The sequence below is a fragment of the Dipodomys spectabilis genome, unplaced genomic scaffold (genome assembly GCF_019054845.1).
Source record: "Dipodomys spectabilis isolate Male_0828 unplaced genomic scaffold, ASM1905484v1 ptg000416l, whole genome shotgun sequence".
NCBI classification, from domain to species: Eukaryota; Metazoa; Chordata; class Mammalia; order Rodentia; family Heteromyidae; genus Dipodomys; species Dipodomys spectabilis.
Genome location: NW_024871093.1, coordinates 1,126,213 through 1,144,238, shown reverse-complemented (window position 1 = coordinate 1,144,238; position 18,026 = coordinate 1,126,213). Strand labels below are relative to the sequence as shown.

Below are 18,026 nucleotides of genomic sequence, written 5' to 3'. Positions count from 1 at the left end.
CCTCAGCACCACATAAGCAAAAAGAAAAAAGCCGGAAGTGGCGCTGTGGCTCAAGTGGTAGAGCCCTAGCCTTGAGATGAAGAGCTGAGGGACAGCGCCCAGGCCCAGAGTTCAGGCCCCATGACCGGACCCAAAAAAAAAGAACATGTTCAAATACATATGTAGCTATCCATAGTGCCCTACAATGTTAACAACTGTTCCCTTTGAATATTAAAATTAAAGATGATGGTTGTTACCTTGTACCTAGTAGGTCATGGTTTTTACAGGGTGCCAGATCAGCAGTAGCAGCAGCAACAACATCTGGGAACTTGTGAGAAATGCAAATTCTCAGGCCCCACCCCAGAGCTACTGAATCAGATACTTAAGGAGATGGAGCCAGATGATTTTGATGCACACCAAAGTTTGACAGAGCAGTTCTAGATCTCTGAAACTGGTTTTGTAACAAGTGCCACTGTTAAAAGAGTCAAAACAATAGAACAATGAAACTTTGAAAAGGGGTCAGTGTGCTGATGGATGAACGTTATTATAAGAGCTGCCCCATGCCCAAACGTGGTACATGACTTAGGACACAAGCCCCTGCCACTTCCAGGCTCAGTGACCAGTTCGGTCTACCCCTACCCTTAATCTCTGAGCTAGCTTCTGTGGATACCTCTGGATATCTACAGAGACAAACTTTAGATAAACAAATCTGGTAAGTCTTTTTCCTTAAAAAAAAAAAAATTGTAAGAGAATTTCAACCACAGATTATCATTTTCATCTCCAAATTTATGATGTTGGTCTCAGTTTTATATTAACAGCACTGGTCAGGGCATAACTTAACAGTTGAAGAGGTAGGACTTCATCTTTATAATTTAAAAAGAATCCTAAACCTGTATTTGGTAGCAGTTTGGAAGGTGATATCTACGCTAAGTTACCATCTCTGGTTTTGTGATGGCCCCTTACATCCTTCTTCAACACTGGTATGTGGTCTGAGAATATTTGTAACCCCTGCCTGGCTTCTCCTCCTCAGGTACATCCTTAGACTCCTGATCCCCACCTAGGGTACAAGTTTGTAGAGTTTTTGTTTTAGCTCTACTTCCAGAGGTCATCAAGGAATTGAATATGTCCATTATGAAAACCACTGCAGAGAAATCACAGAAATGTAATCTTAAAAGATTACTGCCTCTCACAGTCACATAGTACATTCCCCTTCATGGGCATGCAGACATACCAGAAGTGAGGGGATGGCTCAAGCAGCAGAGTGCCAGCCTTGAGCAGACATGTCAAGTGAGAGTGTGAGGCCCTGAGTTCAAGCCCCATTCCCAGCACAAAAGAAAAAATAAAAATAAAAGAGATTGATGGTTAAGGACAAAAAGTATAAGCAGAGTTCCTCTAGGCAAAACCAGCCACTCCCCTCTCCAACCCTTGGATTACACTGTGGAGTCTCTTTGTAGATGCTGAGAAAACACTGTGCTGCTGCTGGAAGTGACCCTTTATCAAACTGAGTAACATGGATACTACTGCAATCCACAGTGAAAGGACTATAGAAAATTAATTTCTACAGCTATCAGAGACTGAAATCCAACAAATCTTGGAGGAGATGGTGAACTAACCCCAGGCGACCAGCCAGATCGGTGCCAGTGGACATCAAATTCATATAATGCTTCAATAGCAGATGGACCAGTCTCAAGTCCTATACAAAGACAGCAAGGAGTACTTACCTCAAGAAGTGGAGCTTATCACGTGTGCTTCCAGCAATAAACCTTGATTAAGAAATGAACAGAGGATATAGGCAGAGTACCCAGAAACCAAAGCCAGAAGAGCAGTCCTAAGGTCAGGGTACATGACTAGAAACCCAAAAATGACAGGGAGTCTGTCTTGTAATTATATCATTCACCATGGTACCCCTAAAAAGCAAGGGGGCAGACACACAGGCAGGCTTGAAAATCTCCCACTAAGGGTTCTTGGTGTTTGTGTCTTAGGTTGAAAGCACTGAGCTATACTAGGAGAGTCTGATCAGGAAGACAAGAATAAAACAATGTAAAAGGAAAAACCAAAGTGATGAAATGCCTGAAGCTTACAGGAGGAGAGAGGAGAAACCTGGAGGCTAAGGATAAATGCCACACCCCCACAAGAGTCTGGGAGTGTGTCTGCTTCACATCACCTGAGCTGCAAGTCAAGGTATCTTAAAGCACCCTCAGGGAAGCCCTGGGCCAGCAAGTCTAGTAACAGGTGCACAAGATAATCCTATATATGTGAAACCACGTGTGAATTGAGATAAATACAAAGAAAAGAAAAACTAAACACCTAGCTGGTCCCAATGGTATCTACATGAAGTGTAGTAGAGTGGGGTAGAGCTTTCCCTTCTTTATACCTTTTCACTGTTTAGACTTTAATGAGCATTTTCTCTCTCCCTACATTACAGGAGTCATTCTTTGAAGTGAATTAAGAAAAAAAAAAATTAAAACCCAGAGTACAAGAGAGCCAAGTAAAGACTCAATGAATGGCTTTTGATGTCAAGTCTCAATGCACCTCATCAGCTCTTTTTCCAAGGGGGCATTTGAGAGTAAACAAGAAGCAAAGAAAAATGGCCTCTCCAAAGTACTCTATATAGAAACTGGCTAAAATTTTATGAGGCCCACTAGGCAGAGAAGCTATTAGGCACCACCGCTCCAAAGCAGCTAGGTGGCAAAGAAAGCACTCCAGAGGAGCTATTCAAGAGTCTCCAAGATCTTCCCATTTGTAAGTTTGAAAGTACTTTTGTACTTCTCGGAGGTTTAAGTTTCTAGGTCACCCAGCCTTTTGTTAAAAACCAAATGAACACATTTGCAATAAAAGTGGTACCTCACTTGTTCCTCTCCCCAAATATGAGTGGCCTGAAGTCCTTAAGCAGGAAGCATATAAGTTTTTAACTGCACCCCACTATTATTCTCTTAAGAAGCAACTCAAAGTATCCCAGATAGAACAAAGGATACCTTTCATTGTTACACAATAAAATAATCACTACAGCTTTCTCACCTATCCAGGTAAATGGAAGGAGGGGGAGGAAAATTGTATGTGAGGGGTTGACATGTGAAGGGTTGATGGGAAGTTAAAAATTTGAAAGGCAACCTATATAAGCACAAGGCCAGTGTTTCTTTGGACATAATCAAGAATCTTTCTTTGTTGTGGCCTGATGCCTATTTCATCCTGTCTTAGCATCTCTACAGAGGAAGAACAAAGCTGACTGCCAGAAAGCGTTCCAAGTGTTGATAACAGATCATGGCAGAGGAAACTGTCTGGTTAATGTTTAAACATGGCAGAGGTGATGTTAACTCCTAAATAGTTATGGTAAGCACCAGGAGACTCAAACTTCAGCTCAACAAGTACATAGCTCATCAAGAACACTGATTGCTTTGATCAGGTTTGGAAATATGCTTTGTTTGGTTTGTTTGTTTTTGGTTGGTTGTGGGGCCTGAACTCTGGGCCTGGGCGCTGTCCCTCAGCTTTTCAGCTCAAGGCTAGCGCTCTACCACTTGAGCCACAGCACCACTTCTGGCTTTTTCCGTTTATGTGGTGCTGAGGAATCGAACCCAGGGCCTTATGAATGCAAGGCAAGCACTCTACCACTGAGCCACCTTCCCAGTCCTGGAAATACGCTTAATAAACTAAGAATAAAAACTAAAACTCCTTTGAATTGCCATACTGACAAACTCTTTGATTTTTAAACAACTAGTAGGTATATTCCTCCAGTTTTTCTAAGTCTATTCCAACAATTTTTAATTAAGAAGAAAGGGAAGATTATAGTAAAGTTGGGGTATAATTAAGAGTGCATTTGTTTGTCTGTTTGGATGTTATTTTATTTTTGTCGGTCACGGGGGCTGAACTCTGGGCCGGGCCGCTGTCCCTCAGCTCTTCAGCTCAAGGCTAGCACCCTACTGCTTGAGCCACAGTGCCACTTCCAACTTTTTTCTGCTTATTTGGAGCCTCATGCATGCGAAGCAAGCACTCTACCACTGAGCCAACTTCCCAGCCCCTGGATGTTATTTTAAAAACCACAAACTATTAAAATACAGCTTTGCTATGAAAAGAAGATCTACCATGTAGAATGTCAGATGATATACTTTGGAAGACTGTGATCAGTGGAACATACACATATACATATACATACACTCACTCACAATATTTCATCTTAATAAAAGTTGGCAATCTTTTTCATATAATTAACAGCTTTTCTTGCTTCCTTTAAGGTAGATGGAAGAAGAGGAATATGGCATAGGCAGAGGAGAGAAAAGAGACAAGATCTCAGGGAGAACATAGACTCAAGATTTCCTGCTGTGAAGGCCACTGAACTCCTGAAGAGCAAATATTTGGTAATGTTCCTCTATGATGATTCTTAAGGGGATTTGAACATAGTCACAACCCAAGTGAAGGGCAGAAGAGACAGCCTTGCCACAATTTTGGAGATTCCAGTTACAGAAGCCCACTTCTCTGTTCCATTTTGCCTCTCACAGCAGGGCAGGAAGTTCCCTTAGGTCTGATGAGTAACAGCCCGATGGTAGATTATAAAGACATCACAAAACAGCCCACTGTCACTGGACAATTATACTCCCACACTGCCTGAGATCCTGTACATAGTCATAGGGATCCAATCATCAGCAAAATGGCCAATTGCACTCTCTCCAAAGGTAATAGGAGCTGGGTGCTGGTGGCTCACACCTATAATCCTATCTACTTAGGAGGCTGAGATCTGAGGATCATGGTTGGAAACCAGCCAGGCAGCAAAGTCCCAGTGAGACTCTAATCTTCATTCACTAGAAAACCAGAAGTGGACGGGGCTGGGAAGGTAGCTGAGTGGTAGAGTGCTTGCCTTGCATGCATGAGGCCCTGGGATCGATTCCTCAGCACCACATAAACAGAAAAAGCCGAAAGTGGCACTATGGCTCAAGGGGTAGAGTCCTAGCCTTGAGCTGAAGAGCTGAGGGACAGTGCCCAGGCCCAGAGTTTAGGCCCCATGACCGGCAAAAAAGAAAAAGAAAACCTGAAGTGGAGCTGTGGCTCAAAACTAGCCTTCAACAAAAGATCTTGGGGGCAGCGCCAGGCCCTGAGTTCACATAACCAACCCCTCAAAAAAGGGTAAGAGGAACCAAAAGATTTAGGTCCCTTCCATTCATGCAAATCATGAGTCAAGATCATAGGCAAACAGATGCATTCTTACCCAGCAAAGCTAATATTGTTTTTGTTTTTTTGGGGGGAGGGTCAGTCGTGGGGCCTGAACTCTGGGCCTGAGCACTGTCCCTGAGCTCTTCAGCTCAAGGCTGGTGCTCTACCACCTGAGCCACAGTGTCACTTTCAGCTTTTTCTGCGTATGTGGTGCTGAGGAATCAAACCCAGAGCCTCATGCGTGCAAAGCAAGCACTCTACCACTAAGCCTCATTCCCAGCCCTTGTTATTTTTTTTGTTTTTTGTTTTAATTGAACATGTAAAAGACCTTTTAAAGGCTGAAGGGGAGTGTGGCTCAAGTGGTAATGTCTGCCTAGCAAGCTCAAGGCAATGAGTTCAAACCCCAATAATGAAAGGGAAGGAAGGGAAAGGTAGAGGGAAAAAGGAGAGAGGGAAAAAAGGAAGGAGAGGAGGAAGGAAGGTAGTCAGTCTTTAGACATACATTTTATAGGGGATGAAATCAAAGCCAAGAGAGGAACTGTCTCCACTCTGACCCCCAAAACAACCAAGATAAGCATAAAGTCTTCCAGTGTCCTACACAGACCTTGCTCATTCTATGCTTTTATTCTTGATTAGTAGTAAACTGCAATAAATGCACAGAGGACTTATACAGGCCTGTGTGCTTGAGCAGACTGAGATTATCTTCTGAGCATTCCCTGCAGATGCCACACATATCACTTGTCTCTTGTATGACCCATGTCTGCCCAATCACTCCATTATCCTACCACAGTCTTCTCAGGCTGTCTTAATGACACACACCACTAATCTCAGCACATCCCCATCACATGGTCTGCCTTCTCTGACCATATGGAAGGAACCTCACCTGTACTTTGTCACTTAACTGAAGCTTGGCTACTCCTCAATCACAAGTGCAGTGGCATTAGACAGGAAGAAGTCTGATTCCAGAATAGCAACGTATTGGACCTAAGTTTCCCCAACAGCTTTGGCTTCACAATCTTTTCCACTGCAGTATCCCTAACACTGCCAGTAGATGAAGTTCCTCAAGAGAGTAACAGTCTCTTTGATGGTTTCTCTTTTTCTCAATTTTCATGTTAAAATGGTAATGTTGGTTTAAGAGCTGTAGTTGTGACAGCTTTGGGCCTTCATGCTAACCACTATATAATCTGTCTTCTTTTGGTTACTCAAGTACTGACAAATCAACAGGTTAACCTTGGCCCTCTGAGGGCCAAGAGAAGGTTACAAAGAGCAATAGATCTGCTCCATCTTATGCTGTTTCAGTTTTTCCAGAGCATGGAGCTCCACAACAAGACTAGTGCAAGATTTAGCTAGCCAGCTAATGGCGGAAGATTCTTGCAGATAACTCCTACTTTGTTCCATCTGCTGATGAATCTCAGATAGAAGGAAAGCGACATCCTGACAAAAACATTTTCTTTCCAGAAGACTCTAAAATGTTGCAGTGGAATCATTATTTCCTTTACCCCAGGATGGCTCAGTCTACTTCAGTCATTCACTCTATGCACACCAAAGCACAGGTAAAGAACCTGTGGAGAGAACCTTAATGCCTCCTGCACTCCTGCACACTAGACAAGCCCACTGTACTCTCTACTCTTTCTCTCTCTCTGTGCCATTCCACCTCGCCTGCTGACAGCAATCAACAAGGAGAAACTAAAACCCAGCCCTTTGACTGCCATCACCACCAGCATGGTAGGAGCTCAAGACCATTTCCTCAGTAATGGGTATGAATGTGCATGGAGCAAAGCCTCCTATTTCCTCTTCTGATAACAAGCTCACCCTCTGAGGTAGTGCTATGAAACAAGAGAGAACCAGCACATCCTCATTACATGTGAGAAGCACGCTCCATTCCCAGGCTAAGCCAAAGCCGGCTTGTTAATAACAATGTCCTGAGAAATATTTACAAACACGTTTCCTGTTACATGGCCTCCATGAACCTGTAGGACAACCTGCTCAGAAGTTAAGACCTAAGCCAGGCGTTGGTGACTCTGTATGTAATTCCAGCTACTCAGGAGGCTGAGTTCTGAGAATCATGGTTCAAAGCCAGCCGAGGCAGGAAAGTCCATGAGACTCTTATCTCCAATTAACCACCAGAAAACAGGAAGTGGCACTATGGCTCAAAGTGGCAGAGCACTAGCCTTGAGCAAAAGAGCTCAAGGATGGAGCCCAGGCCCATGAGTAAAAGCCCCACGACCACAAAAAAAAAAAAAAATCAAAAAACAAGACCAGCTTTATTACATTCCCATTTGAAAGATAGCAATCTGGGACATAGGGCCATACAAGGCTTGCAAAAGAACTGGAACTTAAAACCAATCTTCTGGGCTGGGAAAGTGGCAAAGTGGTAGAGTGCTTGCCTCACATGCATGAGGCCCTGAGTTTGATTCCTCAGCACCACATAAGCAGAAAAAGCCAGAAGTGGTGCTGTTTCTCAAGTGATAGAGCACTAGAGCCTTAAGCTGAAGAGCTCAGGGACAGTACCCAGGCTCAGAGTTCAAGCCCATGACCAACCAAAAACAAAAACAAACAAACAAAAAAACAACTGACTCCTCCTGAGGATCCAAGGAAAGGAGTACTTTGCTCTTGAGACCATGCTATGTACTTGAGTACACAGCAGGGCTGCATAAGTAATTTCTGTCTATACCAAACTTCTGCCTGTACCCACCACAGACCTGGGACTACTTACTTCCCTATAGTTCCAAATACCCCATTCACTGTTCCCACCATCTGAGTTGTCCACCTCTAAATCTGTTTAGGCCAACTTTAGATGACTTTAAGCCAACTCACCTCCTACAATTATGCAACTACATTAAATATTACACAATGCAAAAGCCAGCATTTTTACTCTATGAAAACTCAAATACTAGTCGGGCGCTGGTGGCTCACGCCTGTAATCCTAGCTACTCTGGAGGCTGAGATCTGAGGATCGCGGTTCAAAGCCAGCCCGGGCAGGAGAGACGGTGAGACTCTTATCTCCAATAAACCACCAGAAAACCGGAAGTGGCGCTGTAGCTCAAGTGGTAGAGCACTCGCCTTGAGCTGAAGGACAGCGCCCAGGCCCAGAGTTCAAGCCCCACGACCGACCAAAAAAAAAAAAAAGAAAACTCAAATACTATGGAAAGAAAGATATGGCAAATAAGGGTCTGAGAAGGTGGCTCAGTGGTAGAGTGCTTGCCTTGCATGCATAAGGCCCTGGGTTCAATTCCTCAGCACCACATAAGCAGAAAAAGCCGGAAGTGGGACTGAGGCTCAAGTGGCAGAGTGCTAGCCTTGAGCTGAAGAACTGAGAGACAGTGCCCAGGCCCAGAGTTCAGGCCCCACGACCAGAAAAAAAAAAAAAAAAAAAGAATGGCAAATAATTAAATATATATATTGTTGAGAAAACTAAGTGCACCTTTTGAAGACTCAGGGTGAAGATGTGAAATCCTAGAAGGTTCCTGTTAGCTTTTCAAGTGTCTGTAAGCTCCTGCTGAGCTAAAGCCCAGATATATACACTGTAAGGGGTAGACCAAGGATGTGACTAATAATACAAGGCTCTAGGAAAGTTCAAACTGGTGGTCTTGATTGCAAAAAGCCTGGGCTTGCCAGGCACTGGTGGCTCACATCTGTAATCCTAGCTACTCAGGAGGCTGGGATCCCAGTTCAAAGCCAGCCTGAGCAGCAAAGTCCCTGAGACTTTGATCTCCAATAAACCACTCAGAAAACCGGAAGTGGCACTGTGGCTCAAGTGGTAAATCACTAACCTTGAGCTGAAATGCTGAGGAACATTGCCCAGGCCCAGAGTTCAAGCCCCAGGACTGACACACACACACACAAAAAAAAAGCCTGGGCTTAAATGTACCTTTACAATTGTTACTTTGTTGTTTTCAGTGTTAGGAATTGAATCCAGAGCCTTGGAGTCTCCTGAGCACTTAAGCTACACCCCTGGCCCTTTAATTTTAAACTATCATTCTATTAAAATAATTCCTCAACTGTATCTTTTCAATTCTCAATCACATAGATTCCAATAGGATCAGATAACAAGGTTTTTTCTAATGTGTAAAAAGCATGAAAAGGCACACACTCAGTTGTCATCTGCCAACTAATTCCAATCCTTTAGCCAGTGATATCTACACATTTCTGGGTGCTCAAATTGAGACAAAGCTAAAAAAAAAAAAAAAAAACACTTAATTCTCATTGTAACAGGAAATGTCCCGCCTAAAAATGTATTGGTAGTCAACTCGGTAATCAAAAAAAAAACTACTAGAGCTATGGCTCTTAATTTTGTCCTTCCTCCACCAAAGGCCATTTGGTAATGCCTGGAGACATTTCTAGTTGTCATAACTAGGGAGATTTTACTACTGGCATCTAGTGAACACAGGCCAGGTATGCTGCTCAACGTTTGTGTATTGTAACTCTCTCTCTTTCTCTCTCCCCCCCCTCCCTCTCCCTCTCCCCCTCCTCCCTCTGCCCTCCCCCCCAGGGGCTGGGAAGGTGCCTCAGTGATAGAGTGCTTGCCTTGCATGCACGAAGCCCTGGGTTCGACTCCTCACCACCACATAAACAAAACAAAAACTGGAAACAAAAACAAAAGTTGTGACTCAAGTGGTAGAGTGCTAGTCTTGAGCTGAAGAGCTCAGGGACAGTGCCCAGACCCAGAGTTCAGACTCCACGACCGGCAAAAGAAAAAAACAACCTCTAGTTGTAAATGTTAACAGCACTGAGATGGAGAGACCTGCTAGGTCTTGAAAATGGGGGGAAAAAAATCTTCTATGCCCTACCAGCACTCTTCTTTACATCACTAAAAGTATTCAGCTTTTGAACCAACGAATCGAAGAGTTGATCTCTTTGGGTCCAAACATTTACTCAAAGGCCACTGGCTTCCTGGTACTCTTAATAAAACTGCAAATCTCTCAGCAAGGATTTTCAAAGACCACAATTTCTGCTTTTGTGGTAAAATAGCACAACAGTTTTGGTCAGTTCCTTTTTCTTTCACATTCCACAATACCTCTAATTATCTCATGGGTGTTTATAAAAATGAACTAAAAGGGCTGGGAAGGTGGCTCAGTGGTAGAGTGCTTGCCTTGCATGCGTGAGGCCCTGGGTTCAATTCCCAGCACCACATAAGAAAAAAGAAAAAAGCCAGAAGTGGTGCCGTGGCTCAAGTGGTAAAGCACTAGCCTTGAGCTGAAGAGCTGAAGGACAGCGCCCAGGCCCAGAGTTCAGGCCCCAAGACCGGACGCAAAACAAACAAACAAAAAAAAAATTAACTAAAAGCTGGGCACCGGTGGCTCATGCCTGTAATCCTAACTACTCAGGAGATTGAGATCTGAGGATTGCAGTTCAAAGTCAGCCTGGGCAGGAAAATCCACTAGATTTTTATCTCCAATTAACCCTGAAAAGACAGAAGTAGAGTTGTGGCTAAAGTGGTAGATCACTAGCCTTGAGTTAAAAAGCATAGGGACAGTGCCCAGGCTCTGAGTTCATGCCCCAAGATGATAATAATAATAATAATAGTAATAATAAATTATCCAAAGCTTTTTTTGTTTGTTTGTTTGTCAGTTCTGGGGCTTGAACTCAATGCCTGGGCATTGTCCTTAAGCTTCTTTTGCTCAAGGCTAGTACTCCACCATTTGAGCCACAGTACCTCTTCCAGCTCTGTTTATGTGGTACTGAGGAATCGAACCCAGGGCTTCATGCATGCTAGGCAAGCACTCTACCACTGAGCTACATTCCCAGCCAAAGCTTTATTTTTAAGGATCAGAAAAAATGGGAAAGCAAAATTGATTTGATTTGCATGATAGTAGTGCTTTGCTTCCTGCTACCATTTTAGTATTAGCTCATATATGTAATATAAATACATTATGAAAGTTATTTTGCATAGGTGAGGCCTTGGGTTTAATCCTCAACACCATTAAGAAAAAAAAGCTAATATTACATGTGTTTGAACCCTGCCTTTTTTTTTTGGGGGGGGGGGGGGAATAAGTTCTCACTGAGTTGCCCAAGCTGCCCTGCAACTCCTGAAGAAATTCTTCAAGTGATCCTCCCATTTCAGCCTCCCAAATAGATAAGACTATAGAGATGTGCCACCACTCCCAGTTCAAACCCGAGTTCTTTTTTTGGGGGGGGGTGGGGGGTGGGGTGGGATGGGGTTTCGGTCGTGGGGCCTGAACTCTGGGCTTGGGCGCTGTTCCTCAGCTCTTCAGCTCAAGGCTAGCGCTCTACCACTTGAGCCACAGAACCACTTCCGGCTTTTTCTTTTTGCTTATGTGGTGCTGAGGAATCGAACCCAGGGCCTCAGGCATGCAAGGCAAGTGCTCTACCACTGAGCCACCTTCCCAGCCCCAAAAGTTCTGTCTTTTTTTTTGGTCATGGGGCTTGAACTCTGGGTGCTGTCCCTTAGCTCTTCAACTCAAGCTGATAGCTCTACCACTTGAGCCACAGTGCCAGTTCCACCTTTTTCTGTTTATGTGGTGCTGAGGGATCAAACCCAGGTCCTCATGCATGCGAGGCAAGCACTCTATCACTGAGCCACCTCCCCAGCCCTAAACCCTGAGTTCTTAAAAGCTAGCTATAAAAGACATTTCTGAGACATAAATTTAGATATATCAAGCTCGTAAGTATGATGATGGCATAAGTTACAAGCATGGTCATGGTCTTAGCCAATATGGAGTACTAAGCAGTAAAATTTCAAGATGTTGGCAAGTTTCCAATAGCCTAGCCAAAATATAAGGATTTATGGGGGGAAAAGTAGTCAGGAGTAGTAGTGAACACCTGTTAGCCCAGAAGTTGGAAAGCTGAGACAGAAGGACTTTGAATTTGAGGACAGACCAGGCTACATAGTAAGAGCTTCAACAAAAACAAAAATAAGGGACTGGGAATGTGGCTTAGTGGTAGAGTGCTTGCTTAGCATGCATGAAGCCCTGGATTTGATTCCTCAGTATCACATAAACAGAAAAGGCCAGAAGGGCACTGTGGCTCAAATGGTAGAGTGCTAGCCTTGAGTAAAAGAAGCTCAGGGACAGTGCCCAGGCCCTAAGTTAAAGTCCCAAGACAGGCAAAAACAAGTAAAAAAAAAAGAGGGGGGGGGGATTAAAACAACACTTGAATTTAAATTAAGCCACTGTTAACATTGTGCCACATACTAAACTACCTATTCAACTTTTCAATAGGCTTAAAAACTCTAAAATAAGGGGGCTGGGCAAGTGTTACACAATGACTAAGACAGAAGGTAGAGAGACATCAATGCCCAATTGTCATTGGATGAGTCCAGATTGCACACACAAAAAAGATCTTTAAACAGAGTCAAACTGGAGATGGCCGCCTTGGTTTCATTATTAAAAAGCTGTGCAGCTGCCTTCCAGAACCACCATAAAATAAATTAAGTACAGCAAGGGTAGCTGCAGGTCCACCACCAACTCATGCCATGGGAAACCACTGCACTGCAAAGTCCAGTTACTCTTCTGAAGATGTACACATGCACAGGCATATGTGCCCTTAAACAGGGAAGCCACAGGTTATAACTGAAATGCACTGCTAAATAAGAAAGGAGAAGCTTATCCATTCCATAAAGAGAAAATATCAAGTAAGAATCAGGTAAGTCTGCAGACTCTGTTCTCCTCCTGCCAACAGTGAAGGTGAGTGCTACTTCTACTCCAAAAGCCTTCACAAATCCTCACTCATACATAGTATCAATTTGTTTTACAGGGCTACAAATCAAAGCAATGCATAGAAAAAGAAGAGTTCATAAGAAGTCGGTCTATGTGCAGCAAATTGTGACTTAATTTTGAAAAACAACTCATTCTACATATTATTATATCAATACTAAATAGAGGTCAAAATTTTCTGGGATCCTTTGAGTTATACAAGTGAGAACTGAAGGCTTTGGGTTTTTGTTTTTGAACACATTAGTTGTACGAAGAAAGTATAGGTTGGGATTTCCACAATTGTAATCCCAATCAACCTTACTTTACTCTCTCCCATCCTGCTCACCCTTCTTAAAACAACTTTTTCACATATGCAAAAACTACTTTGACCATATTCATCCCTCATCCACCCTCTTCATTAGTAGTCTTCCTCCTGCTGATAATCATTCCTCCAAGCCTTTCTTCTTTTTTTTTTTTTTTTGTGCCAGTCCTGGGGCTTGAACTCAGGGCCTGGACACTGTCCCTAAGCTTCTTTTACTCAAGGCTTGCAGTCTACCACTTGAATCATGACACCTCTTCTACATGAGTAAAAAACACAATGTTTGGCTTTTTGAGCTTAGTTTAGTGCACTTAACATAATAGAGAACTAAAGCTTTTCTATGAAAGGGTTAACTTTTAGGATAAGCTGGTTTTGCCAACTCCAATGAAGTCCTCATCAAAAGCACAAGTTCACACTGGTATTTCAAAGAACACGACATCCTCTATTTACTTAAAAAAAAAAAAAAAAAAAGCCAAGCATCTGTTGACTCATGCTTATAATCCTAGCGACTCCAGAGGTTGAGATCTGAAGATCTTGATTTGAAGACAGCCTGAGCCTTGAGCAAAAGAAGCTCAAGGGCAGAGCCCAGGCCCTGAGTTCAAGCCCCAGGACCATCAAAAAAAAAAGAAAAAGAAAAAGAAAAGAGAAAGGTTTGTTAGTATAATCCCAGCTTTCAGGAGGCAAGAGACAGGAGGTCTGTAAATTCAAGACCAGCTTTGTCAACATAGTGACACCAAAAGTGATTTTTAGAGCATTTTTTTTCAAAGCCAATTTGTTTAAAACCAACCAAAAGCTCTACCCAGCTGTCTAAGTGTACTCTACCTAATGTAATCACCTGCCTCTCTCACCCCTTGTAATACAAAATCCTATAGCCTCTAAATGGCTGTGGCCACAGGGTCATAACACTAAAAGGCAAAACAAGAGAGGACAATTTCTGAAAGCGGAAACAGAACTGCTCTGTGGGGGAAAGGAAGTCACAAGTCATGTAAGTACAACAAGATATCCACAGCCAAACTCCATGCCCAAGTGGTCTTCACTCTTTCCAATTTCTGGGTTCTCCCCTGAGGGCTAGAATACAGAATATCAAGATCTCCAGGGCTATTCCCAAGCTGAATGAGATCTCTACTGAAAAGTGGTAAAAACAATTAAAAAGTGGCCCTCAAAAACTGTCACATTCATTAAATCAGCTAAGTTGCTACCAAGTGCTAAATATATGTGCTTGGATTCCAAGTGCTAAAGGTATGTCTAGATAGATGTCATAAAGCAAATATAGTAATATGTTAGTGGTAGAATATAGGTGATAAACATATATGGCTGTCCATGGTAAAACTCCTTCACTGTTCCTATACATCAGAAATATTTCATAATAAAATATTTGCCAGGGGTGACCGGGTGCGTTATGTAGAAAACCTTGTTTGTTGGGGCTCAGTGGTAGAGCGCTTGCCTTGCATGCATGAGGCCCTGGGTTCGATTCCTCAGCACCACATAAGCAAAAAAAGAAAAAAGCCGGAAGTAGAGCTGTGGCTCAAGTGGTAGAGCGCTACCCTTGAGCTGAAGAGCTCAGGGACAGTGTCCAGGCCCAGAGTTCAGGCCCCACGACCAGACCCCCAAAAAAAGGGGGGGCAGAAAACCTTGTTTATGGTTGAAAAAAGAGAAAAAAAAAAAATCACCCAGACCTGTATTTCAGGAGCTTATGGAGAAATCACATGCAAGGGCAGAGATAGCATGGAACTAAAGGAGGTTATACCTCACTGAGAACAAGTAGTCTAGAACAATACCATCTTTTAATTTTTGCTGGTACTGGAACTTGAACTCAGTGCCTTGAACTCTTGCTCAGCTATACCTCGAGCTACATATACCTCCAGACCAGATTTTTTGCTGGTTAGAGTGAGTCTCACAAACTTGTCTGCCCAGGCTGGCTTTGAGCCATGATCTTCAGTATATAGCTTGAGTAAAAGAGAAGAAGCTATGGGCTTGGGGAAATAAATTTGGTTTTACACATGTTGGGTTTGACTAAGTACCTTATGATGAGGTGAACTTCAATCATCATGATTTAAAATTGAGAGGTCCCACAGACCCACTGACTGAGCTCTGATGTGGGGAAGATCTTGTAAGGAAATTCAACTTCCAACAAGTTGGCTCAGTTTGGAAGGCTATTTTGTCTGGCTGTCTACTTGTCAGCAAGACTTACTAAACCAAGGAAACAGAATATAGGTAGGATTCTTATGCCAAGTATACTAATTTACTGCTAAAGGAAGGTGGGACATCAACATATTCTGGGGGCCTTATCCCCACAGATGACTGCCTGCCAACTTGTATGGAGCATTTTAACACCCTCTGAGGGAGAGACAGATGAGCTTCATTCCCAGATCTAGCCAGGGCAGGCTGATCAGAGGCAGCCCACACAGCCTGCCCCTATTTTGACCTAACTCTTCACCTGGCTCACCACTTATGTTCTTTGGGAAGATTTTTTTTTTTTTTTAAATCAGTCATGGGGCTTGAACTCAGGGCCTGGGCACTGTGCCTGAGCCTCTTTGTGCTCAAGGCTACACTCTACCACTTGAACCACAGCTCTACTTCCCACTCCGCTTTCTATTCTAAGGCCTGCTTCTTCCACCAGGATGCCACCTTGAAAATCTCAAGGATGGGCTGGGAAGGTGGCAGTGGTAGAGCGCTTGCCTTGCATGTATGAGGCCCTGGGTTCGATTCCTAGCCAGAAGTAGGGCTGTGGCTCAAGTGGTAGAGCACTAGCCTTGAGCTGAAGAGCTGAGGGACAGCGCCCAGGCCCAGAGTTCAGGCCTCATGACTAGACCCAAAAAAAAAAGGAAAAAGAAAAAAGAAAATCTCAAGGATGTCACTTGGGAACAAACCTGACAAAACAAACCTACTCTTTAATAGAAACAGAACCTTTTATTAAAACTCTGAAAGTCCACCTGAAAACTCTAGCCACTCAGCATCCTGGCCCTATCATAGACCCACCAAGACAGAGTGGAGCCCTCCAGATGCCGTGAGCCCTCTGCAGCACACGCTTCACCTCACTAAACAAACAAGGGGTGTCTTTGTTTAAATTAAAAAAAAAAAAAAAAGTGTAGAACCTGTCTCACAGGCTATGATTACATCAGCAGAGCGCTCTCATTCGCTCTCATTCTCAGCATCAATCCGGGCTTGCTCTGGCAGCTTTGAAGCGCTCCAGTGCTCGGCCCTTTGATCTTGTGGTTCCCGCCCAGGGCAAAGCTGATACCATCTCGGCGCCCACTTGGGATGGGAGATCTCAGTACAGGGCCAGTGCAGAGCCTGGGCCTCTCAATTCCATCCCCAATGGCTGAGGCTCCAACCAGGAACTAGTCCGCAGCCTGGTTGAGGCCTGGGGGCACCCAAAGGCACAGGGGGGGGGGGGAGAGAGAGGCATCACTAACCTACTGTGCTAGCCTTGAAATTGAATTCTTTTAAGCATCTTGTATCTTTTGGAGATATTGAAATATACAGGAAAAATGAGAGTGCTGGTTTTTCTTCAAAATAAGACAGGGATGGGGGTATAGATAAGAAAAGGATGGCCAGGCTTGATAACATTACTGGATAGTAATGGTATGTGTGTGTAGGGGGGAGACACATTGTACACCATGTATTAGTCCCTTCTGTCTGACTACAAATACATATTGTCTATAACAGCTTGAAAAAGAAACTGACCTCTAACTTTTTGGTATTTTTATTCATTATTGTCTCTTTTAGGCAGGATATTACTATGTAGTCCAGTCTTGTCCTCAAATCCCCCATGTTCAGGCTGGGAAGGTGGCTCAGTGGTAGAACACTTGCCTTGCATGCATGAGGCCCTGGGTTCGATTCCTCAGCACCACATAAGCAAAAAGAAAAAAGCTGGAAGTGGCACTGTGGCTCAAGTGGTAGAGCGCTAGCCTTGAGCTGAAGAGCTGAGGGACAGCACCCAGGTCCAGAGTTTAGGCCCCACACTGGACCAAAAAAAAAAAGCCAGGCGCTGATGGCTCATGCCTATAATCCTAGCTACTCAAGAGGCTGAGATCTGAGAATCACGGATCAAAGGAAAGTCTGTGAGACTCTTATCTCCAATAAACCACTAAAAAAAACGGAAGTGGCGCTGTGGCTCAAGCGGTAGAGCGCTTGCCTTGAACTGAAGAGCACAGGGACAGCGCCCAAGCCCAGAGTTCAAGCCCCACGACCAAAAAAAAAAAAATTCCCCATGTTCCAGCTCATCCTCCTAAGTGTAAGGATTATAAACCAACGCAGTCACACCACCTTCCTCACAGACTTTGAATCTAAGATGGAAAAGGCCATTTAAGACTGGATGATGGGCTGGGAATGTGGCTTAGTGGTAGATTCCTCAGTACCACATAAACAGAAAAGGCCGGAAATGGTGCTGTGGCACAAGTGGTAGAGTGTTAGCCTTGAGCAAAAGAAGCTCAGAGACAGTGTACAGGCCCTGAGTTCAAGCTCCAGGACTGGCCAAAAAAAAGACTGGATGACAGTGAGCGTAAATCCCATCTGACTTTTCTACTGAGTCCCCAGAGCTGTCAAAGAAGAAAAAAAGAGGACTTAGCCTACAAACTATACTTCTGCCACACAGTCCCTGTGGGGGTTAGGAAGTGGCATTAGTGTCACCCCATGTTGGCTCTTCACTTTTGGGAAACAGAATCCATCTCTCTAAAAAACACCAGAACCAGGCAGAAATATGAGAACTTTCAAGATCCATTACTTGTGGAAATCAGATGATAAAACAGCCCTGGAGTGAGCTGTCTAGGTTCTTCACCCAACAACTTTCCTCCTGTAGCTATAGGCACTTGGAGAGCAACTGAATGTGGGGAACCATTCATGCAGAGCCTGCATCATTTGCACCTCTTCTGCTATACTTTTAACTCAAGGAAAAAGGAGGCAGGGCCGAAAGGAAAAGGGGATACAGG

The 18,026-nt window shown here is 43.8% G+C and overlaps 1 protein-coding gene across 2 annotated transcripts in view; it reads right to left on the bottom strand.

Moving 5' to 3' along the window:
- Window positions 1-18,026, bottom strand: part of Znrf3 (zinc and ring finger 3) — a 156,995-nt gene that overhangs the window by 93,863 nt on the left and 45,106 nt on the right. The window lies entirely within an intron of this gene.